Source organism: Chionomys nivalis, chromosome 24, assembly GCF_950005125.1.
Source record: "Chionomys nivalis chromosome 24, mChiNiv1.1, whole genome shotgun sequence".
In the NCBI taxonomy this organism is placed as follows: domain Eukaryota; kingdom Metazoa; phylum Chordata; class Mammalia; order Rodentia; family Cricetidae; genus Chionomys; species Chionomys nivalis.
The window spans coordinates 20666085-20692522 of NC_080109.1; positions in this window are offsets into that span (position 1 = coordinate 20666085).

Below are 26438 nucleotides of genomic sequence, written 5' to 3' on the forward strand. Positions count from 1 at the left end.
CCTGACCTCTCAGGCATCACACTGTTTCCAGAATCATCTCTAGGAACGGCAACAGGATACTTTGAAGCTCTGACTAGCCACGCCTTTTTTATACCCAGCTCTACTGCTAGTGTTTTTGTTTGATTGTTTACAAAGACTTTCTTTCCTACAAGCACAAGCTAAAATGGTATTGATTCTTAGAAGAAATGGCTTACTTCACTATAAACTCGTTTTAAAATAATCAGCTTCTACTATGCTCCAAACAAAACAAGAATTTCATATGATCGGAGCACATAGTATCTGATAGAGCATGTTCTGCTAAACAGTGAGAATAGTTTCTTCACAGCTAAGACTATGTGCAGCTTATGTAAATATTGCTTGAAACCTATTTCACAATGAATAACTGTCTACAATGATCTACAAAGATACACACTTCCATTGCCAAAGTTTAGCATATTTACTCCATCAACAAAGAGTGGCTGAACACCTACATGATGAGCACAGCAGAGGCTATTAAAATTGTAATGTAACACCATCAAGCTAAGCATTTACCTATATACATTAGCTGATTGCTTTAAAGTAAGTTTTTAAACACTGTATGTGGAAATATTTAACAGGCCTTAGAAAAGCATTAACCTGTTAAGGATTCCATTATTACTACCAGGGCATGCACCTCTTACATTTATCATATAGTGTTGACCTCAAATAGAGAAGTTCACAAACATATTCTTAATAAAAGATTATAGAAATAAAAAAAACTCTGACTGCCTTGCATCTCAAGGAATCTCCTCCTGTAACTCTTGCTTCTCTTGTAATTCCTCTGCCTTCTTTGCTAGTCAACCGTCAACACACTCTTACTGATTGCTGAACACTGTACTCAACATTGAAGATACAAAGAGGAACGAGAAGGATGAGGTTGATGATCTGTGATATTTACAATCTGCTTGGAGAGGCAGATTAAAAAAAAAAAAAACAGCAAAGACACAAAGTTCCCAGCACCCTAGGGAGAAGGTAGAAATTATCCATGAGCACCCAATCCATTATGTTCAGCATGATGCATAGAGATAGACAAGAGATATATTTGGGGGAGATACATTAAGCTCATCCTTCAAGAATTGCAGTCTCTCCAGGCAGTGGTGGCACATGCCTTTAATCCCAGCTCTCAGGAGGCAAGAGGAAGGTGGATCTCTGTGAGTTTGAGGCCAGCCTGGCCTAAAAGAGCTAGTTCCAAGACAGGCTCCAAAGCAAAATAAACCCAAAGCAAAACAAACAAAAAACCAAAAGCAAGCAAAACAAACAAACAAAAACAAAAATATGAAGTGTAGAACAGGAAGAGAAATTTTAGGACCAGCCATATGACGAGCCCACTGACAAATCTCCTTGATATGAACTTTTGCATCTATGTTCCTATCATCTAGAATAAATCCTGAAAAAGAAAGTCCATGCTGAGTGCTAATCCCACTCCTCAACAGTGAGCCAGTGTTCAATGATAATCTCTCTTCCTACAGAGTTAAGATCGTTTTTGAACTATTTCCTATTTGCATTTTTAGGAGCATAATCTTTTCCACTGGAATCTTCCCATCAAACCCCACATTTACACATATGTTCCACATTTACACATATGTTCCGCATTTACACATATGTTTCACATTTACACATATATTCCACAAGCTATCCATTCAGTGTGTCACACTACAGCTTCCATGACAAGATTTTCTTTTACTTTCTTTTTTGTTTTGTTTTGGTTTTGGTTTTCTCTTTTCTTTTAAATTTTATTGTTTGTTTTTGGAGGAGAGGTTGCAGGGACAAGGGCAGATGAGAGTGGATTGTTTCCTAAAGCAATTTTGTGAAAGGGTAGAGAATACTAGAATCTGTTTTTCATCTTACTCATCAGTAGTTCCTGAATGTTGGTTTTAGTGACAAGCTACAGTGGGATTTTGTTATTGTTGTTGTTCATTACCTAACTATACAAGCTCTGATACTCATTACCTGAGTATACAAGCCCCATGTCAAAGTTCAGAACAGAGAATCTGAAGGAAGAAGGTGGTGATGATGCCAGTGATGTCAATGGCCAATATGCGGAAACACCTACTATACAGGTGCTTACACTATACACTGTGTGTGCACTATCTTCCATGCCAGTGGAGGTGAACTAGGAACAAAGGTTCATAAGGGAAACAGCAACAGGAGAGGGGACAACTACTGGGATTCAATCTAAACAGATGCAAACGATGAGACCAAGGAATACAGAGTTCCCTTTGTTTTACAACTCAACACTTTGCATAGTATCTGGTAAAGAAACAAACAAATGGGCTGGAGAGACGGCCTAGTTAAGATCACGAGCTTCTCCTGTAGAATTTCTGAATTTCACTCCCAGCACCTACGAGAGTGACCTACAACCACAAGAAACTGTAGTCTCAAAGGATGTGATGCCCTCTTCTGGCCTCTGAGGGCACCGCATACATGAACATAAATAAAATAATACAAATGCATTTTTTCAAAAGACGAGATGAACAGAGGATCCACTAATGCATACATATCGATTCTCCTAACAGAGTAACATAACCCTCGTTCATTGGATTCCAGTCTCTGCTCTGAGCTACTAGAGAGGGGATATCTCAGTCTCTTTCCTGCTTTTGAAATGTGGTATTAAGTATTCTGTTCTCAAAGAACAAGCAAGACGCCACAACTGCTATGTTCCAATGAATTCCCAGTAAGCAGAGAAAAAGAAAAAAAAATCCTCAAACACGTAGGGAATCTCAGTGTCTAGTATTGACTGATTCTTTCCAGCAAAGAGGAGATTAAAATACATCCACTGTTTCTCAAAAGCCTCAATTTCCCTACAGCTAATTTCTCACTGAGAGCTTTATGGTATCTTCTTTTGAATGTAATTCTTCTTTTTAGTGTGTGTGTGTGTGTGTGTGTGTGTGTGTATCCCTTACATTAAATCTTAAATGCTTTTAACTAAGTGCCTGGGGAAGTGTGGAGATGTCTTGGAAACTGTGTCTAGCACCACATCCCAGTAACCCTTACAGATCATCTCTTGGTTAAATGTCAGAATTATGCTAGGTGTTGCTTACTCTTAAACTGTGAAATAATAAAAATGACACATTTCCCTATTTAGTCCAAATGCGGGTCAAATTCAATATTCTTCAATAGAGAAGCGAAACAGAAGAAGGCTGGACTATGCGTTAGTGAATACAGTTCTAATGCTCCATATATCTGGGTCCTCATGGAGGGTGGGGGTGAAGGCAACAAAGTCGGGATGTACTTTCTTTTGAACAAAGATGCCTTGGGAAATGCTTGTCACAAGGCACAGGTGAATCCTAATAGTATCGTCATTTTATTTGCCCAATGAGGCTGCGTGGCATTTCTCGTACTTCCCTTGAATGTTTTCTTTGATAGTTTCTCAATTAAGGAGGAAAAGCTTTCAACTGTGTGCACCAGGAGAACAGAGAAAACCTCTTAAATAATTCATTTAATAGTAAGAAAATTAATAGTAAACAATTTAATGTCAATTATATTGAACAATCCGTGTTCTACGTATAGGGTGAAAATATTCTGTTCCTCTCCAAGGGAAACTTGGAGGTAGCAGGCTTGTCTTGAGCCATGCAGCAGGAACCACGCCTCCTCCAGGGTCCTGTCAACTGCGTTCATCAGAATTCTCACACAGCACTCGAAGTTTTATTCACCCCTCTTCATTTATTTTATTTTTATTTTTATTTATTTATTTTTTGATTTTTCAAGACAGGGTTTCTCCGTAGCTTTGGAGCCTGTCCTGGAACTAGCTCTTGTAGTCCAGGCTGGCCTCGAACTCCCAGAGATCCGCCTGCCTCTGCCTCCTGAGTGCTGGGATTAAAGGCATGCACCACCACCGCCAGGCTTCACCCCTCTTTGAAAAGAGAGGCTGAATATTGAAAACATCTACCCCCACAAGGGAGTCGGTAATACAGGCAAGAGAAAAGGGAACTCTAATTTTACCTGTGATATTTTTTTTTCTTCTGAAACTCGGTAGGAGAGAGCAAATATTACCATGTTCTCTAACTGGTTGATTGGTTGATTGACTGTAAATAGGGGTTTAAGAAATTACAGGAAGGTTTTTATAGAACCCAGGAACAGGACCAAGCGCTACCTACCAGCTATGGCCTTCGGTTGCTGATCTAGTTTATTGGGAAATGTTGACACATAGGGGAAAAGAAAGTCACAACACTAAAGCTCTTGGTGTGGCTAGAGGATTTATACCAATGCTCAAAGGGGAGCTGACCAGAAATAAGAGCAGACAAGATTATCTCTGAAGGCTGTACTCAAAAGGAAGGGAAGAGAAGAGCTGACTTGCAGTGGAAGACATCAGGCTTTTTGTTGATGGGTATTTTCTCAGTAAGATGAGAGTCAAGCTGCTCAGCTAAGAGAAAAGGGGAAGTGGTTTTGGAGGTTGGGGAAGAGTAGAACCGCTAGACACTCCCCAGGGCTCACTTGAGGTTTGTGCGGTTAGAGCCTTAAAACACCACTTGGCAGGCTGGCTGCTTCCTCCAGCCATGGTGAGCCAGGGATGAGACTTTCGTTTAATCTAGGTATGGTTTTTATCAAACAAGTAATATGAAGGAAAGATGGAATAGGTGAGGGATCTGAGGGGCAGGAAAGGCAGTGTCCAGAAAACGGAGGGTCCAGTTACAGCAGTGGTGGCAATAGGAAAGTCGACAGGAAGAGACGGGAGGGGGCATCCCTAGCACCGGGTCAAGGAACCGGGCAAGTGGCACAACTAAGATATGTTGGCCAAGCATGTGCTACTGAAAACTGAAACTGGAGGGGTAGCATTCAAAGGAAGTTGGGGTGTGGGTGGACAGAGGACTGCGACAAGTCAATGAAGAAGCCCAGAGGCCTGTGGAGTGGGCATCTGTCCTTAATGGCTGTCAAAGCCACTTCATCTAATGACAGAGGCAAAGGTGAAGAGAAAGATCAGCCGAGTTCTAAAATGTTCAGTGGATAAGTCAAAGTGGTTAAAAGAACTAGAAACTAGAACCAGAAAACTTTAGTCAAAATATGCAGAAATGGGATTTGTTGGCAAGAATAAAATGTTTTTCTGGGAGACTAATTTTGTTGTATTTTTTTACTGCCTTATTTGAGGATGCCTTTGAATTATTCCTTGAAGATTTTTAAGATTTATATTACTTTAAATTTAAATTGGGTATATGTGTGTCATGAGTACAGCACCTGCTGAGGCCACATGAGAGCATTAGGTCCGCTGGAACTGGAGTCACAGGTGCTTATGAGCTGCTCAACTCCTAAAAATTTACTTCTGCCTTTAACTTGTGCTTTGTAACACACGCACACACACACACACACACACACTGCTGCACCACCATCACCATCACCACTACCACCTCATACATATACACGTATCTACAGAATAATAGAAATAAATAACAACAATTTTTAAGACCCACAAAGTATTAAAGTCTCAGGAAGGTCTTGAGCCTCAGAACGTTCATTCACAAGGCTCCTCCCCAAGTTCACATGACCCATAATGACTCCTGGGAAAGGAGACTGCATGGCTGACAGAGCTGCCTGTACTTGTGCAGGAAGCTCCAGGGATGCAACTTTTAGGAGCTGTTACCCATGCTGGGTGGGGCTTCTGAGTGGTGCACTGTCTTTGAGTCGCCCATGCTCCTGTAAGTAACCCCTTCGTTATTATCCTATACATAGCCCCAATAAACTCACTGGTTCACTAAGCTAACCTAGGGAAATCACTTGCTTGGTCTGTCATGAGTACCCTGTCTGGGGGTGAAGAGAAGTTTGGCCACATCTCCTTAGGTATTCCAATTTCATACTTAAATTTCTCTAATTATTCCCAAAAAATCTTAAACAGCTTATTTGCTCTTAATGGGCTTCAACCAAGAATCGCACGCAGCTTTCATCTGCTGTTTCACTTAAGCGTCTTTATAGACAATGATAATTCCTTCTCCCAATATATTAAGACTTCTATAACATTGAATTGTTACATATAAATCCAGGCCAGGCCTCCTGCCAAATAGCCTGTCTCGTGGAGCTTATTGTTCTTCGTGGTAGCACTTAAATCTTCTTTTTTTTCTTTCCATGATATTTTCTGCAAGCTGGAAGCCAGAGCTAAAAGCTGGATTTGTTTCAGCTAAGCAATTCTGGCCAGAATACCTTGTAGGTGATGCTGTGAATCTCTTATTGCCTCACATCAGGACCACAGAAGGTCTGGCTCACTGATTTTGATTTTAAGATGTAACCTCATGAAACCAATAAATAAGCAGGGTTAACACCCTGCACAGGGCTTGCTCTGAAAATGGGAGCCTCTAATTCTGTTCAACAAATAAGTAAATAAGGTCTAGGAAGCAAAAGTATGAAACAAACACCAGAGATTCAAGAAAGAGATACAGGAGATTTTGACATTGAAGAATCCACTTGCCGGAGGCAATTTATAGTGTGGATATTAGAAGAGGGAGCCCTCCATGTGGGAAAATGATGGAGACCAAGAGAATATTTTGGATTAATACCCCTTCCATTATTACTCCAAGCCTGTTGCTAAGTGACAGATAAAATGTAGATTCTTCATGAGAAAAAAATTTAAATGCATGAGTCAGGCTAAGCATGATTTTAAAACACACACATATATATGCACGTTTTAAAACATATATACATATCCTAAATAACTAATTCTTGAGTTGTATCTAAGAGACAAGATCAAGAATTTGTAAATATTCCTTCTGTTTTTGTTTTTTATTGGTTTTTTTTTAATCTTTTTTATTTTTGTCAAAAGCCTGGGAGGGCAAAGGGCAAAGAGAAAAACAACTAAAACACATTTTCTATGGTTTGTTAATGGTTCCATGAATACAGAACACTATTTCAGCCCTCACTTGGCTAGGACAGACCACAAAATTAACTTGGAACCTACATTTTCAATCCCTAGATTACTTTATGACTAAGAGCTCAAATGTGAACTTAATCAATAAAGCAGAAACTCTCTCACCCGGCTAAGAGCAGTTACCTGCCGTACACTGGCTGCCTATTTTAGGAAGCAGAAGGAAGCCTTTCTAACCTCACGTGTGGTAGGCTAGCAATGACCCTGACAGCCTTGGTACCATCCTCACCTAATGACATGGAGAGACACTTGAGATCCCACCTGAGACAGGACTCCGAGGATGTCCACTGTGCTTCCTCAGCTGAAGGACGCATTCTGAGATAGTCAGGATTCTGGTATGATGCAGACTGCTTTGTTCTGCCCTCCCCGTATCTCTGGATGCTCATAAATTGCAGATGAGACGAGAGCAATCGCTTCTCAGGCCAGCCTCAGCTCTAAGTCCCCAGGGAGCAGATGAAAATTACGAATTCTCAGTCTTTATCCACCTGTGATTTTACTGACAAATCTCTGAAGAGGGGGAAGGCCCAGATTTCCTAAGAAGAACCCTCTAACAAAGCAGCACACTCCCGGGAACAAGTGTTCTAACTTTCCTTGTTTACCCATGGTAGCAACCATAGCAACCTTCTCTAATCACACCCAGTGTTTCCAATTCCTAAAGAAGTTTCCATACTGAGACATTTTCTCTCCAAGTAGAAATTTTGCTGATCAATCTTAAGTTGGAATTCTGCAATGCACAAATGAGCAATCCACAGGGAGCTAAGGGGCAGGACACCGATTTTATACTTTAATCCCAGCACTCCAAGGCTGAAGTAAGAGAACCAATCATGAGTTATAACCCAGCCATCCTAGGTATATATACCCAGAAATCATCTCAGACAAAGGTTTTTAGATTATTATTTGTGCTGCGTACCTGCCAACCCTATGGTAACCACTCATATTTATGGATGCTGGTAGCTGGGGTGGGTGTTCTCTATAAGCACAAAAGTCTGTTTTTCTTTTGAGGTAGACAATGTTTCATCTGTGTGCTCCAAGAGGAGGCACCACGGACAATGGACTGTGTCCAAATGCCACCACAGCCTGTGCAGTCCAGCCCCTTGGGCTAACATGGTGAGGGCCTGGTTCTGGTGTGGTGGCATCAATCCTGCATCTCCAGACAGTAAATCATTTCTCTGAAGTGCAGTTCTGAGTTTGGTATGAAGGTTGAACACACAAGGCCAGGGACTCTTTGTGTGGTTGAATGAAAGATAAACAACAGTCAGATAGAAAAGAGCAGGACATCTCCTTCTAGAATTTTCCTTTACATGATAGACCACAGTTGCAAGTACCTCCTTGCAACTTTGCTCACATCTATAGGCTCTGAGTGAGGAGCATTCTCGAGAAGGGACAGTTCTCCACTTCAGACTTGTGCACATGTTTGAGAGAAAGTGCCTTCCACTCTAGTGTGTTCCTCAGCACAGTCCTATCTGTTTTCACTCTTCCAGAACCTTTATGTCAAATGTCTGATTGCTGATGCTACTGCCCACACTGTCACCTTCTGCTTATGAGCGGCCCCCACCCCTGTTGCCCCCAGTTCTGTGGCTTAACAAGTACACCATGGAAGGCAACAAGCAGGCAGAATAAAGAATGCTTGCTCTTATCTTGCACCAGAAAATTCTCCCAGGAAAGGCAATACTACTTACACAGCAAATATTTATTTGTAGTAGATAAAACTGTGAAGATTCACTTTAGCTTCCCCCCCAAAAAAATAGAAGTAACAGTCTGTACAATAGAATGAACTTTAATTTAATAGGTTTGACATAGTTTGGTTTGAGGTAAATTTCCATGTAGCCTAGGCTGGCCTAAAATTTATGATGTAGCTAAGGATGACTCTGAACCCCTGGTTCGCCTACTTGTACCTCCCAAATGCTGAGGTTACAAGTGATTGTCAGTGCTAATTCAATAATAAACACCCAACACCAAAGAAGGTGGTCCCGATGTACACATTGGAGGATGTAGTCACAGTGAGTCCTAAGCCACTCTTGCCTCATAGATCATAGATAGTCACCATCCACATCAATTTGAGGACAGTTCACAAAAACGGGTAAGATAGGGATTCATCAACAGAACGATTCTTCTGTCCACTTACAAAGCTCTGTAGTCATGCACTTGGCATGCATGCCACACAAAAATCACCTATCTGGCTTACTGCAGAATTCTTTATAAAGATTACATAAATCTTTTAGTTTAATGCCATCTTTGTATTCACAATACCCAAAAGGCAATGGCGAAATTGATTTTATAACAAACTCCATCGTTTTAAAATATGATGTATTTTATCCTCAGCAATAACCACGCAACGTTAAGCTGGCAGTTTTTAAATGTATGTCAAATTCCTTTTGTGATCACAGAATTGGAAAATATTTTTAAATGTGCTCCCCAGTGATAACTGACAGAGCCTTTGGTATTCTAAAATCTTTGATTCAAATATGTCAGAATTCTAAGGAAACATACTTTGGAATAAATTTCTTGTGGATGAAAATTTCCTTATAGATTTGGTTCATTCCAGTGGTATGAGTGTCCTTATTTTTCCCAAGTTAATTGTAAAATAGAGTAATTATGAACTGGATTGCGCTATAATAAAAGTGACATGAAGCACTTGTGGTTTTCCACACAAATGCTGTCTCCCTAAGACAAGCAGCTTTCTCTAACTCCAATGGAGGAGGAGTCTGCTCTTGATGTAACTGTAAAGCTCTCTGCATGGTAACGTACACAATGCTGCTTCAGGCTTTGCTTTAAAGTATTAATTGAGAACCAAGGAAAGCACAATGTCCATTAGCAAAGTAGGTGACTGTCTGCATGACTTGAATTGAAGGTGGCGCCAAGCCCTTCCTGTGAGTGCAATGTCATTCCTTAGAATTCACAAGTTGGGAACACTCAGAGGTCTTCAGGAGGTTCCTAGTAAATACTGAAAAGGTCTTAGGAAAACAGAATTCAGTGCAGGAGGGCACTTAACAACTATGCATGCCTGACTGTACCCCCAGCTGTTAGCAATAATACCATCAACACGTCCTTAATCTTTCTATTTCATTTAAGGCTAATGTAAACTAATTCAAAACCTTGACTCTCTTAGATAGAAAATTTGTTTTGAATTCAGTATATTATTATTGGAAGCCAAGAAAGAAAAATCTGGGTCAAAGGACAGGAAGAGTTCAGGCAAGCATGAGGAAGAGTCGTCCTCTGTCTGTCTCCCTCCACTTCCATGCTCCCGGGCAGATTCATCATTCTTTTCTGTTTGCCCATCTTAAATATAACTATTCATGGCAGCCTCCTCACCGGGTCCTCAAATTTTAATTAAAGCTACTTCCTGCTGTTACCCCCTGACACACACACACACACACACACACACACACACACACACGGTACTTAGTTCACAAATAAAGAGTGCCAAAGTATAGCATGCCATGATTTGACCTACATAAATATTTTGTAATGAAAACCCTAATCAAATTACCTAGTACACAGATTGCTACCCTAGGCTTTGAGCTGGGTCTACAGACCTTGTGACTACATCTCTTCACACCCTTCTCCTTTAGGCCTGTGCAATCACCATCCTATTCTGATCCTAAGACTTTGACTTTTGAAGATTCAAAGGAAGTGAGATCATACAAGACTTTCCTGTGCCTGTCTTCTTTCACGTGATATAACGTCCTCTGGGTTCATCCATATTGTCACAAATTATGAGATTTTGTTCTTCTTTTGTGGCTGAAAAATATCTATACCATATGTAGAGATAGGGATATACATGTAGACACATAACCTGTCATCTATCAGCCAACACAGGATTCTTTACTGTTGTATCGATTGTGAAGGATGGGGTGATGAAGGTCCGGGTACACGTTTACTAGGTTTCTCTGTTTCAGGTCCAGAAGGGAAAAATCAGATTGCTTTGGCTTGCAGACTAGATGGTTCACTCAAGTCTTGGATCACATGTACAAGTCCCGAGCCTAGTGTTCACATTGGCCATGGCCCAACCCTTATAGTCCCTGGGGAGGAATATGACCAAATATGGCCACACAGATATGACCTGTCCTGCTGAGGGGGGCAGATAGTAGTGAGGCAGAAGGACCCTGAGTCTCTAATATACTTTCTCAATTTCACTTTTTGATCTCTAAAATATAGACAAATAGTCCCTCTCACAAAATTCTCCTTAGGTTCAAGCCATTTTGTTGACTTTCTACTTTAGAAATGGGATATTATCTGCCTGTGTTTTTTCAGCAAATGTCACTGACTTAATTCATTTAATATAATGGACATCACGATGGTGATTGTCCTCACGTTTAATAGACATTTTCAATATTAGCATGTGTAGAATTGGGGCCAAAGTACACAGATCTTGCCTGACTTCCCAAGCCTTGTTGAGATCAGTTTATCTCAATTACTCCTTCTATAAGGCATTTGTAACCTACAAACCACTCTGACATTGCCATCCCTATTCCTTGTGACAGCCTCCGTGACTGTGGAAGACACAGTCCACACTTGCTTTTGATTTCTGCATAATCACAATTGCCCTGGGGCCAGAGGTCTGTTCAGCTGGGCCCTGGGTAGACTGGTGAGACATCTTCAAGACAGAAAGCTGCCGGATGTGTGAATCATGATTTCTTGATTTCTTCTTCTTCTTCTTCTTCTTCTTCTTCTTCTTCTTCTTCTTCTTCTTCTTCTTCTTCTTCTTCTTCTTCTTCTTTTTTTTTTTTGGTTTTTCGAGACAGGGTTTCTCTGTGGTTTTGGAGCCTGTCCTGGAACTAGCTCTTGTAGACCAGGCTGGTCTCGAACTCACAGAGATCCGCCTGCCTCTGCCTCCCAAGTGCTGTGATTAAAGGCATGCGCCACCACCGCCCGGCTCATGATTTCATTTTTAAAATGATAAAAAATAGTAACACAGACGATTGCAAGTCTGTTCAATAAGAAAAAAATTACCCCACGGTACAGCATAGTAAGGCAGGCTTCAGTCAGGATCATCATGGCATGACTGGTGGTCCACGGGTAGAATTCTAGAACACAGAGAGTGAATCAAGGCTGAGTTCAGAATGAGCAAGTGGGGTTTACCATCATGTAGCAGCGGCAGGGGTTAGGACAATCTGGTAAATGAGATTCTGGCCAAATCAGCATAAGGGACTATTTGAGGATAAAAGTAGGCTCATTGGGAGCTTTTGGGAGATGGTGGAAGATGGATCATATATTGAGGGTGACAGTAAGTGAGAGGTCATTCTTATCAGACTGATTCTGCAGAACTTTATGCCAACACGACATTTCAAAAGCAAGTACACAGGTGGGAGTAGGGAGGGGTTCTGGTCAAACAAAGAATCTGCCATCATAAAGGAAAGCATGAAGGACAGAGATGCTCTGTAAGCCAGGGCTCTGTAGGAACAGTGCCCAATGCTAAAGTAACTGAAAGAACCAAGGACTTGTAGAGATGGATCAGCAGCTAAGAGCACACACTGCACTAGCAGAAGACCAGAGTCTGTTCCCAGCACCATATTGGGCGGCTCACAACTGCCTGGAACTCCAGTTCCAGAGTACCTGATGCCATCTTCTGGCCTCCACAGGCATCACACTCATGTGCACATAGACACACATGCATAGCTAAAAATAAATAAGTCACCCTTTGAAGAAGAACCTGAAAGCACTGGTGTAGCTCAGAAAACGTTTTCACTTTGGGTTATATTTGTCTGTTTTGTTTTTCGATGAAGGTGGGATTACTCCCTTTTACTCCAAACCCCTTGATATTTATTTTTTAAAAGTGGTTAATCATTTTCTTATTTATATCACCTCAGAGGTTCAACAAAGAGCCTGCAGTTGTTTTGCTGTTGTGTTGTGTTTTGCTTTTGGCTATCTTTAAGAACAGGGTGCCACTGGTCAGGTGTAGTAAAGCACACCTTTAATTTCAGCAGGAAAGCTCTGAGTTCAAGGCCAGCCTGATCTATGTAGCAGCTCCAGGCCAGTCAAGGCTACATTGTGAGAGTCAAAACCAATTACTACTGTTCTGCTAAGGGAACGAGATCACAGCACTAAAAGTACTCCTAATGGTATTCTGCTATACTCATAGATCAGTGTCTGGCTCAGACATCATCAGAGCTGCCTCTTCCTCCAGTAGATGGGAACAAATACAGAGACACAAAACTGGACTTTGTGTAGAGAGTGAGAGACCATGGAACAAACAGCCCTGAAGGCATGCTTCCATCAAATATGGGTTCAGGGAACTCTGAGGAAGGGGAGTCAGGAAGAGTTTCAGAGCCAGAGGGGATGAAGGACACAAGGAAGCAAGGCCTTCTGGACACAGCAGGACACATAGGAACTCACAGAGACTGTCTTTGCATGCACAGAAGCTGCATGGGTCTGCACCAGATGGGGTCCTAGAGCTGAGAGAAGTGGGCACACGCCCTCATCCCTAGCCCAGAAGCTATCTCCAATCGACAATAACTACTTGCAAATGAAAACTTAGGTTTCTCCATGGGAATCTCACTGGAGAACCAAACCCCACTTAAAGGTCAGCCCCATGCCCAGCGGTAGACCGTCAGCACAGGATGAATGATGCTGTGGGGGTTCTTTGTCTCACACTCTTGTGTCAGCAAACGGGTTTCTTCTTAACCTTACAAGTCCTCTGTGTATTTATTTTGACTTCTGGTTTTGTGTTTTATGGGAATCCTGTGTGTGCAAATGTGTGTGTCTCTGCATCTATACGCTTTTTCTCATGGCTTTTCTTTGGCTCTTTTTCTTATGTTTGTTTTGTCCTATTTCATTTTGTTTGTTTTGGTCTTGTTTTATCTTGTTTTAGTATATTATTTCTGAGTTGACTGTTTTCTAATAAGAGACAGAAAAGGTGTGGCTCTAGATGGGAGGGGTGGTAGGGAGGGACTTGGAAAGAGTTGGGGGAGGGGAACCATGATCAAGCTGTAGTGTATGAAAAAAATCCTATTTTCAATGAAAGAAAAAATAGCTCAAAAACAGACAAGCAAACAGAAAGAACGGGGTGCCTGCAAAAGGCAGCCCTTTAAAGATCCGCCCACAGTCTCTCCTCTCCCTCTATTTAGAAAATGGCCTTCACACATAATAGGAGCCGTGAATTCTATCATGGATTCACCATGACACATGAATTCTAGGGATATAATATAAAATAATCTAGTGGCAATTTGGATTGAAAATGTTTCTTATCAGCTGAAGTTTCCAAACTCATCAATTAAATTAAATTGAAGCAAAAGCTAGGTCTCCAGTGTCTGCAACATTTATTTGAAACTGCAGTAAGAATACAGAGACAGGGCAGGAAAGAGAAATAAGCCAGAACACCCATGGTGTTCTGAGGGGAGATTCAGAAAAGTAATCAGACAGTCTCACCTAGCTGTGTCTTTTATTCTCCAGCCCCTCAGACCATTCCTGTCCCTGTCAGGAATGGTGGGAGCATGTGCTATCTTGGTTCTTTGAATGACTAGTGCTGGCTCTTTATATTTTTCTTTCTTTATTTCTTTCTCTCTCTCTTTTCTTTCCTTTCCTTCTTTCCTTCCTTTCTATCTTTCTAATAGTAGGGAGGGAGGGAGGGAAGGAGGAAGGGAGGGAGTGAGAGAGACAAAGAGACAGAGACAGAGAGACAGAGACAGAGATTGATTCAATGTGTCTACCTTGGGAAGAAGGACAAAGAGACCACCCAAACCCAGCAACTCTCACCTTCAGGGTCCTGACATAAGATCAAAATCAAAATTTAACCAGAAAGTCAAAAATATGCACATATAATCAGCCCAGTCAAGGTGTGGGTCTGCCTACAGTCGACCTGTCCTTGTCTGGGCTTCAGGCTCATCCTATACGGTAGTCTAACAGGTTTTTAGAGCTGCTGTGTGAAATCTCTTCCCAGCAGACAAGTCCTGCTCTGGTGGGAGGCTTTTCCCTCTCCCCATATGAGATTCCTGGGGAAATTCTCATTTCTTTGGATTCATTGTTTCAATAGTCTGATAATTACATTGAGTAATTACCATATGATAATTACAAGTGTCTCTTTAGAAATCTTTATTTCTGCCAAGTCAGTCACAGTTCCTCACTTACTGTTTGAACACCTCCACCACGAGGTAGAATATGTCAGCGTGTGAAAGAAACCTAACAAACAGAGTTCAAGTGGGACTAAGGTCAGAAGACATTTAGCCATATGTAAGAACAATTTTTCCTAACTTCTTAGCTTTTAGTTACTTTTGGAAATACTGGAACAAACAACTTCTTACTGGTTTTAGAGAGGGTGTCTTCACAAGGTCTAGGCTGGCCTTGAACTTAAACTTCTCCTGTTTCAGTTTCCAGGGTCCTCGTATTACAGGCAAGAACTATGGTGTCCATCATGTAATTTCATCTCTTAGCCTGATCACTTATGTGACCATGGGATCATACCTAACCAATGGTCAGTTGAAGACAGTGAGTGGCACTGGGTGTAAGAAGCTGTGTTGAAACGCTAGGACTTTCTCTGCGAACACTGAAGGTTAAAAAAATGGATCCATTTTTCCCCAGAAGCCAACAAATATGTTTTGGTTTGGTTTCATTTGTAAGTTTGTTGTTGTTGTTATTATTATTATTATTATTAGTTTGGGTTTTGTAGGGCTTGTTATGATTTTCTTTTCATGGTTACTTTGTTTTCTCTAGTCTCCAAGCTAAGTAATTTTCAATTTTCAGCTACCAGCAGCACGGAAAAGCACACTCTTCATGTGGTGTATTTGCTCTCCAGCACCCTACCAGCTTCCCCTGGATTCTGCTTCCACTTCTCTTAACGCACTCCAGGATTTTGCTGCTGTTTTTCCCAAGGTTTTTTCAGCTTCTGGCTGTAGCCCAGTTCCATAACAAAGGCCACATTTAGAACTTTATTATGAAAATACTCATTTCTAGGTACCCAATTCTTTTGGAATTTTCTGTATGTACATTATTGAACCACTCCAAAATTCAGGGGTTTTAAGAAAACAATCAAACATTAAGTTTGTCCATAAATGAGTATTTCAGTGATTGGTGCTTACTAGTTTTTTTTTTAAATATTTGTATAATTAATTAATTAAACATCAAGTGTTTAGTAACTGTGCACGGAAGTCTTCTCTGACCCATTTCCTAGATAAACATGATATCCGTGTGTTGCACAGACTTGCTCTACCAGACCCCTTTCTCATTTGCATGGTCTGGTTGGCCAGGATTAAGAAGCCAGAGGACTCTATGTATAGAAAATATTTGTGCACTTGACCTCACCTACCTACCTGTACACTTGATTTCATTAAGGCTTGTAATAGCACCCTGTGCTGGCTGGTTCTCTGTCTACTTGAGAAAAATTAGAGTCATTTGGGAAAAGAAACCTCAGTTGAGAAAAATCCCCACCAAACTGGCCTGTGGACAAGCCTTTAATGAATTTTCTTGATTGGTGTAATATTGTAATTGATTGGTGTGGGAGAGTCTAGCCCATTGTGGGAGGGTCTAGCCCATTGTGGGTAGTGTCACCCCTGGGCTGGTGGTTCTAGGTTCTATAAGGAAGTAGGCTGAACAAGCCATGAGGAGCAAGCAGTAAGCAGCACTCCTCCTTGGCCTCTGCTTCAGTTCCTGCCTCTATGTTCCTGACTTGACTTCCTGCCCTGACTTCACTGAACAATGGGCCACAAGCCGTAAACTGCAACAAACCCTGTCTTCTCCATGTTGCCTTTGGTCGTGGAGTTTCATCACCGCACCAGAAATCCGAGGACAACCCCTTTCTATATTGCTAATGAAAATGTTACATCAGTGACCAGTGGCTCCCAATTTATTTATTTTTTACTCCTTTTGGAAATCTTTCCTAAAAATATAATCAAACAAGGAAACAAGCAAACAAATAGACTCTTGCCTCAGTTTTTTTATGCTTATGCAGTGTAGCAGCAAGGAACAGGATTCAGAGTGAATGTGTCTCCTCACTATCAGAGTTTCTCTATGACCAAACCGTATTGATGAGCTTCCAAAGAGCTCTTAATCCCAGTCATCTGGGGAAAAATAAACAAACAAACATTACTTTGTTTTTTTAAATCAATGCTTTTTTTAAAAAACAAATATGATGAATAAAAGCCAGATCACCAAATTCAAGACTGATTGTAAACCTTGATCCACAGACTGATAGAGACGGCTTTGCTCCTGCTTCTGTTGAGACACAGCCTGTTTTTAAAGGCTTAGTACAATTCCAAATGTGAAAACTACAAGTCAGAAGTTGAGGGATTGTGAATATAAGCTTATAGAAACTGAACAGATTTATACCCTTTAGGATTCTTCAGAAAGGCTATTAGATGGCAATATTTACAATGACTGGACTTTGCAGTCAAACAAACAAAAATCAAAACACAGCATCATCTGGAAGAGGCGAAGCTTCCACAAAACATCTTCAATATCAGATGCTGGAAGATTAATACTCCCAGAATTTGAATAAGAGTACTGACTGAAATACTTCAGATTGAGATTTCTACAGGTAGGGAGGCAATATTTTGATTGAGTCTGTTTTAATTGTCATCTATTGGAAACAAATACTAAGATAAAGTGTCTGCAGAAAGAAACATTCCTTGGGCTCCAAAAATACAATGAGCAAACCTATGTTGGAGACAGTAAAGCATTGAGTAAGGACATCGGACTTGTACAGATCGAATCAGAACAACTCCATCCAAAATCCAAATTCTTCTGCTTACCTGTTGTCTGAGGTTAGTAATTACGCTGGAAATTGTCAAACACCCATTTTCTTCTAAGAGTGGAAATAATAGTACCATCTAATAATTTGTTGGTTTAATGTGAGCATTAAACCAAATGAGATAATTCATCAAGGAGAGCCACCCAGTCTGAAACAACCTAAACATTATCATCACCATATTACTATAATTTTATCCTCCACACACTGAACAGACTTTTTGAAAAAGCAGAGACATTCAGCTGTAAGGCTGTTGCTAAAAGTTCTTCCCAAGAGGAGACATCATTATCAATATCTACCCTTTCTCAAAAGATCCCATTGGCAAATGTGGGCACTATTCAACCAGAATTCACCCTGGGGAGCCACTGAGTTGATTGGGCTTCCTCACAGAGCACATATGAAGGGTGGTGCAGGGTGGTGGGTCCTCTTCCCTCACAAACAGGCTGGTCCTGAAAAGCCTTCACCCAGCAGAGACAGGGGCTTCCCCAGGGCTGCATAAATGGACCCCTCTCCCCTCATGTTCCTCAGCTATACATTCTAGTCCTCCCAAGGCCGCTTGCAATTAAGGCAGAATTGTATACAACAGGTGGTAGTGAGCAATGAGATTCTCAGGTAAGGGTCTCTTAAGGGATGTAAATAGCCAACCAGTCCAGCTAGTATGATCCTTTTGTCGGTGTTCATAGATGAACTCCCCAGGATGGTTGTACTTGGCTTGGGGGACAGTCATACACAACGTATGTTATAGGAAACTTCAGGTCATACGAAAATTAACACATTCATATTGTTTCCCAATGGCGCACTATTTTATAAGAAAAATAAATCACTGCGAATCAGTTATAACAGATAATATTGCACTTAACACCGTGAATGATTTAGGGACCATGTGGGTTTTCTTCAGAGACATTCAGCTAGGATTCATTAACAAATAATGTCACAGCAGCAAGAGGAAAGAGGCAAGATTGTGACCTTAGGACTAGTGAGGGGACTTGCTGGAGAAATTCCTTGGTTCTGAAACCAATTCACAGACATTTTTAAAATCACAGACAAACTGTCTGAAATGTAAAACAGCTTTGAGAAGGTCAATCTAAATCATTCTGAAAAGAAATATGTCACCAAATTCATCACAAAACATTTAAGAAAGCATAAAGGCTAAACCACACATCAAAATATCTAAGCAATAATTGGATATTTCATTTTTCATAATAAAATGCTAAACTATGAAGAATGGTCTCCTAGTAACAGCAGCAATACTAGGTTAATAAAGTAGAATCCAGCCTCCAGAATTCAGCACCCATCCAGATGCCCAAGGCTGACATGACTTGGGATTTTTGTTTGTTTGTTTGTCTTTTGTGCTTGTTCTTCATTTCTATTATTACAAAATGCAAAGTAAATTTAAGCTGACTTTCTAATTATCAAAATCTTCTTCCAAAATTCAGAGAAGATATTGATGTATGGCCTCAGTGTTCCCTGAACCCTGACCTACAGCGATTAATACAGAGACCCACAACTGGTCACTATGCAGAAAACAGGAGTCTGCTGGGTGCTCATCCCTGAACGGGACATCTGTATCACTCCTCTTCCTCCCCAGCTCTCAGAGAACATTTCAGAAAGTGGGACATAAGGACTGTAAGAGCTAGAGACAGTGATGGCTAAAACAGTGATTTCTAGATACAACAGGGCAGCTGTGTGTATGAGCTCATAGAAGTCGGGACATCATGTACCAGACCTACACAAGGTCAACAGAAACAAAACCAGTATGGAGAGGGGAGGGGTGGATGCAAAGTGCCACCTCTGGTTGAGGAGTTATTGATAGTTGCTGGGAGAGGCAAAGTCAAAGGGTTGTTGTTGTTGTTGTTTTAAGGTTCTGACTCCTGTGAGGTCAATCATGCTCTAAAAGATGATCCCACACCCAGGAGTATTCAGGCATCACAAATTGGACTCCATCCATAGGTTTCAAAAAAAAGGGGGTAGGGTAAAGGAGGTGGCAGTGAGCTGGAATGGGATGAAGATGATCAAAACATAATATGTAAAATTCTCAAAGAATTAATAGAAATAGCATTTAAATAAAAATTATAAAAAGAAGTAGAAAAGATAAAGATGGAAAAATCTGAGTTCATAGCCAATAAAACAGAGGAGGAAGCATATCTCAACTGCTCCTCTTCTGAATCAGCCTTGCCCTCCTGCTTCTGTGATTTGTTCATATATGTTCATGTACATGCATAAATAACAGAATGTTATAAATGGTCCATGTGTTTCACAACCTTCACAGCAGCCCTCGACAGCACATTGAGTAACTTGTGTTATGCTTTAAATACCAATTATATTGTGTATTTCCATTCCCGTAAAATCACCTGGTAATTTGGCCGGAGCCACTTGAGCCTTCAGCCTCTCTACAAACGTCTGTGCCATATGGTAGCGTTGTGGAATACCTGGAAATAAAATGTGACCCCCGCATTTAGTCTTCTTATTTCCGGAGGCTACTTAAAATATTTTACTTTCCAACATTTTTCTACTGTTCCTTCACAGGATCATGTGGAGCCCTAAAATGTGGGACTTGGGCTATGTTAACCCTCTATGATCAAATTAATTTATAGGCTTCTAGAAAACGTAACCATTACAATAATGCTGTACATGTTAAGAATTAAAGAAATCTAACCAGTTGATTTCAGGGGGTAAAAAAAGAAGTATTGTTTTGAGAATGGAAAGACTCACACAAATGAATGCTTTGTTTTAACTCAAAGACACATTCATTAGAAATCAAAGCAGGCTACTAAATCTGTTGGTTAAATAACAAAAGCCCTAGCATAAGACTTTTCTTTCATTATCAGCATGATCCTCTAGGCCAACTCCTGTCCATGGGATGAGCCTTTGGGCCATGGTCTTATTTAGAACTGTCTTATTTAAAGATTGTTAAATTTGAACCAAGAACTAGCATGAGTTTAAATGGTCTTATTTAGAACTGTCTTATTTAAAGATTGTTAAATTTGAACCAAGAACTAGCATTCATACATACACCCAAGAAAATACAAACTTACTTAGATTCAGAAAAGGTGACTGTTGAGGAATATTACTTTAACTAGGCAAAGATGTGTTGCATTTGTTTATGCTGTAGACTATTACTTTAACTGTGTAAAAATGTGGTATTTTGTTTATGCTGCACTTGTTTAACCATGCAAGAAAGTGTGTTTAATTAGGTAAAGACGTGTTGCATTTATTTCACCTTGCCTGCCTAAAGCATCTGATTGGTCTAATAAAGAGTTGAATGCCCAATAGCTAGGCAGAGAAGGGATAGGTAGGACTGCCAGACAGAGAGTGAATAGGAGGACAAATCTAGACTGGAGAAGAGGAGAGAAGGAAAGAAGAAGAGAATGAAGAGAGAGAGGGGGACACACCTGTGACCAGAAGCTAGCAGACACCACAGACAGACAGACAAAGGGACATCAGGAAAAGTAGGACATACAAAAAGAAAAGGTAAAAAGTCCTGAGGCAAAAGGTAGATTTTTTTTTTTAAAGGAACAGGTTAGTTTAAGTTAAAAGAGCTAACCAAATACGAGCCCAAGGTAGGCCAAGAATTCATAACTAATAACAAGTTTCCATGTCCAGGAGCTGGTTGGTGCCCCCCTTCTAAAAAGAAAGCCTGGTACAGGTGACTGTAAGTCACTTTCTGGTCAAATAATTAAAATGATCCAACCAGGAGGTCACCAGCCTCTAATCTTCCACGCTGCAGTAGAGTGGAAATTATTTATGGGAAATGTAGTGTTTGGAGGAGCCTGAAACAATAGGTTCTCTATGCTGCCTTTTCTGGGACTCACGGGAGCCCTGTGATTTGTGAAAGTGTGCTAAATTCAGAAGAGGGAAGAATTAGCATTACAAAATCACTATGCTCAGCTGTGTAACAGGATATAATGGAAGGCTCAAATACTAAATTTTAAAACTTTATTTAATAAGGACCCATTGGACGACTCTGTGCTGTTACATATTATATATTAATATGCCACATATCAATTTTTTGAAGCTACATTTGTCAGACATGCATGCAATACTCTTATAACATCCTCTTAAGGGCAGCATAATTGAACACTTAAGAGAAATACTTCTCAACTTATTTTCTACCACAACATCTTCAGCATAAACTATTCACATCACATTTCTGGGGACTGTGAGTCTGAGCCTGTAGTCAAACGCTGTGAGACCATTGGAGAGGCTGAAAGTGGAATCTGCAATTGAGAGTCTGGCCCCAGCACAGATTCCGAAGCCTTCAAAATACAGCTCTACATTAACTGACACTCCTCCTGTGCAGTGGGGCCCACATGTCTACCCCATGAATTTGGGCGGCTTGTGACTTCTGATGTCTGCCGGGTGATGTCACAGCAATTCTAGGGGACATGAGTCCATGCCAAACACAGCCGTGTCCTGCCTCCCTAAGAATCTCGTTCTCTGGATGCCTCCCCCAAAGAAACTCCCTCTGGGGTTTCAGGACACATAACGAACCATGCCACACTGTCCTGGTTGGTTTTTCTCTGTTTGTCAACTTGACACAAACTCAATATATCTGAGAAGAGGGAACCTGGACTGAGAAAATGCCTCCACCAGCTTGGCCTTGGGACAAGCCCTGCAGGGCATTTTCTCAATTAAGAGTTGATGTCAGAGGGCCCATCTCTCTGTGAGTGGTGTCATCCTTGAGCAGAAGGTCCTATGTGCTAGAAGAACACAGGCTGAGAAAGCCATGCCAAGCAAGTCAGTAATGCCCCTCGACCCAAGAATGAATAAGGAAATTGTGGTACATTTACACAATGGACTACTATACAGGGGAAAAAGTAATGACATCTTGAAATTTACAGGCAAATGGATGGAGCTGGAAAACATCATATTTAATGAGGTAACCCAGACACAGAAAGACAATTGTTATATGTACTCACTCACAAGTGGTTTTTAAACATAAAGTAAAGAAAACCAGCCTGCAAAGCACAATCCCAGAGAACCTAGATAACAATGAGGACCCTAAGAGAGACATACATAGATCTAATCTACATGGGAAGTAGAAAAAGACAAGATCTCCTGAGTAAATTGGGAGCATGGGACCATAGGAGAGGGTTGAAGGGGAGAGGAGAGGCAGGGAGGGGAGCAGAGAAAAATGTAGAGCTCAATAAAATCAATAAAAAAGAAAGAAAAGTGGGTTTCAGAAGGTAATTTTCCTATAAGATTGTTAGAGGGAACTTACAGCAGGAACAGGTCCCCCCAAATAGAATACCTTTGACTGTTAGTACAGAGGGTTTTCTTTCCCAAGCCTTATAGCAGAAACTGCAATGGGGCATGGGCAGGAACAAGCTGTTTTGTTCAACTGTTCCATCTGACTCTTAGTTTGGATCTCATCCTCATGTGGAGCAGCGGTTTTCAACCTGCAGGTTGTGACCCCTTTGGGAAATGAGCGACCCCTTCACAGGAGTCGCCCAAGACCATCAGAAAACAGATATTCACGTTATGATTCATGACAGCAGCAAAGGTACAGTTATGAGGTAGCAATGGAAATATTTTTATGGTTGGAGTCACCACAACATGAAGGACTTTATTAAAGGGTTGCAGCATTAGGAAGGTTGGAAACCACTGATATAAACAAGGATATTCATTTAGACTGAAAATAATAACAAAGCAGACCTCTATTCTGGCAGTCTAAGACCATTGGTAAGGACAGACTTGCTGACAGGATTGTGGTGGTTTGATTTTTTGTTTATTTGTTTGTTTGTTCCTTTTTTCGATTGTTTGTTTTTTCCTTTGGTCAACTTAACACAAGCTAGAGTCGTCTGAGAAAAGGAAGCTTCATTGAGGGATTGCCTCCACCAGATTGCCTGTGGACAGTCTGTTAGGTGTTTTCATGATTAGTGACTGACGGGGAGGGCCCAGGCCATGGTGGGTGATGTCACCCCTGGGCAGGTGGTCCAAGAAGCTATAAGAAAGCAGGTTGAGTACACCTTGGGGAGCAAGGCAGTAAGCAGCACCCCTCCATGATCCCTGCCTGATTCTGTTTGAGTTATTGCCCTGACGTCTGTCATTGACTGTGATGGAGACATGTAAGCCGAATAAACCTTTTCTCCACAAGTTGCTTTTGGTGATGGTGTTGATCACAGCTCTAGGAAGCAAACTTGGATAAGATCCAAGGATGGATCCAATTTCCAACCAATGACGAGCGTCAAGACTGCTAGGTCTCAGAGTCTCTCTCCTCATACTCCCTGGCCAGTTTCCACTTCCTGTGCCCATCACCGGTGCTTAATACCATGTCGGCTTTTCTCTTATTAATCTGCTTTTTGCTAGAAACTTTCAGTCAATGAACCCTGCTATGATAGGGAGAAGAAAATACTACTCCCCTCTGCTGCTTCCGTTCTGAGCACACATGGTTTTTTTCAGTCTTGATTTTAATCTTCAGATTGTCCAAGTGATGTTTTAACCAGGATATCACATTCAGTCTAGGGAAAGCTGCAAAGCTCAGGAAAAAACAAAACCCTGCAAATGAATTTCAGAGAGATTCTGTACAGGCTTCTCTTTCTTTTTACAGAATAAATTATTATTGGAGTAAGACATGTCTTTCCCTGTACAGGTTAGCTCTAAATCTATTCAAATTTGGTTATGAATATGAATGTGACCTTTTGTCTCCTATAGATATCCAAGCACTTAAAAGAAGATTTCTGTGAATGAGCTAAAAAAAGAAAGTAATTTTTTTTTTGTCAGTATAAATAGCCAAAGGGCCTGAAACTAATGAGCTCTATGTTTGAGAGCCCCGGTCTTCTGATGAGAAGTAAACATTTTAAAGCACTGAGTGACATTTTGAGGTCCTCTTACTGATTTGTAAACTGCTGTGTCATCCCCACACTGGAAGCCAATTCTCATAGTTTCTGAGTTGAGATTTCTGTGCGGAGAGCATCTACCAAGAGAAGCAAGCCAGCAAGCAGCAAGCATGTTTCGTAGGGTGCCTTCTGCTAGTGAGGCAGCGTCAGACTGGAAACCACAGGCTTCGGGGAGGGAGTCATTAACTCTCACATGCAGCTTGCCTTGAATTAGCTCTGTGACCTGAGATAAGTCACTTTCTGCTTTTGTTCAGATTTTCCACATCTGTAGTATGAACATATACTGCTATTGTCCTCTGGAGTATTATATAAAAGCATGGATTGAGTACAAGAATGAGAGGTAGAAGCCAGCAGGCAGCAGCCTTTCCTATGGGCCCGACTCCCAGATGACTACATACAAATCCCTTCTAAGGTGCTATAATAATTAGGATGTTAACTAACACCCGAGCAGCTGGGGGAGATTTATGCTTCTAAAGTGGAACTAAGTGGAACTGCCCTAAATATCAGGATTGATCAGTAGGACCAAGGTGTCCAGTGTGGACCCCTGGGCACTCAGACTTCCCCTCGGTCTTGTGAATTGAGGAAGTCCACAGGGATGAGTATGTGCTGTGCTCTCATTCACCAGGGTTTAGTGGCTTTCTTACTTTGGTCTCAATGGGTCCGTGCCTTCACGAGTTCATTCAGCCTGGTCATAGAAACAGCTGAGTAAAGGGTTAAGACTCACCATAGTTTACAATCTAGGTACTGAAGAGGAGCAGCATGTTTTGGGAGGGGGTAAATATGAATATGGCAAGATGGCCAAAATTAATGTAGAAAATTCTGACAGACACAGACTATTAAATCTAAAGATGCCCAACTCACAAGCATTTGTGCATGCACATGTACACACTCGTGCACACGTGCGCACACACACAAACAATCTAGTAACACCACTATAAATGAAGGCAAAAACAGAACACAATTGAAAATAGTTAGAATCTAACAAACAAGTTGTTATCTGTAGTTTTAGGGTTGTTTGTTTGTTTTTTAGTATATCCTAAACTAATAGTTTAAAGTGTTGTATATGTGTGTGTTTCCTGAGAAGCCTGTGGCATAAGCCCTCTGTCCGCTCACCTCATATGTACCTGTGTACCTAGCGGATTCCACAACTGCTTAGTCTTCATAGCCATTACAGGACATGTAACACACATTGCAGATAAAGGCAATACCACCATCTGTAATAAGGAAGTGGTTTTTTTGTCCTGGCCACCCAGAACTGAAGTAATCATACAGAAACTATATTAATTAAATCACTGCTTGGCCCATTAGCTCTAGCTTCTTATTGGTTAATTCTTACATATTAACTTAACCCATCTCCATTAATCTGTGCATCACCACGAGGTCGTGGCCTACCAGCAAAGTTTCAGCACGTCTGTCTCCAGTGGTGGCTCCATGGCTTCTCTCTGACTCCGCCTCCTTTCTCCCAGCATTCAGTTTAGTTTTCCTTGCCTAGCTCTGTTCCTCTATAGCTCTGCTATAGGCACAAAGCAGTTCCTTTATTAACCAATGATATTCACAGCATACAGAGGGAAATGTCACATCAACCATCTTTCTCACAGACTGCCTTACTTCTCTCTTGGCACAACTTCTATTTCTACATTGTAGATTTTTTTTCTTAAATTAAATCCAAACTGACCAAAGTGTGAAGGATCTTGCTTTCGACTTATGTAAACTTTAATGAAATACATCTGCTAGGTGATTTTAGTTTTACATTAAAAAAAATACTTTGTTTCTATTAAAACTGTGTTCCAAACCAGGTATGGTGACACAGACCTATAACCCCAGCACTTGGGAAGCTGAGGCAAGAAGACACAGAACTCAAACTCAAGATTAAAAAAAAAATACACAACACCAAACAAACAAGTAAAAGTATTTCTACTTCTATTTCTTAAGGGAAAAAGTAGTACAAACTTTGGGATATAAAACCCAACCAAAAGGGCTGGAGAGGTGGCTCAGTGGTTAAGAGCACTTGCTGCTCTTTTAGAGGACATGGGTTCAGTTTCCCAGCATCCACATG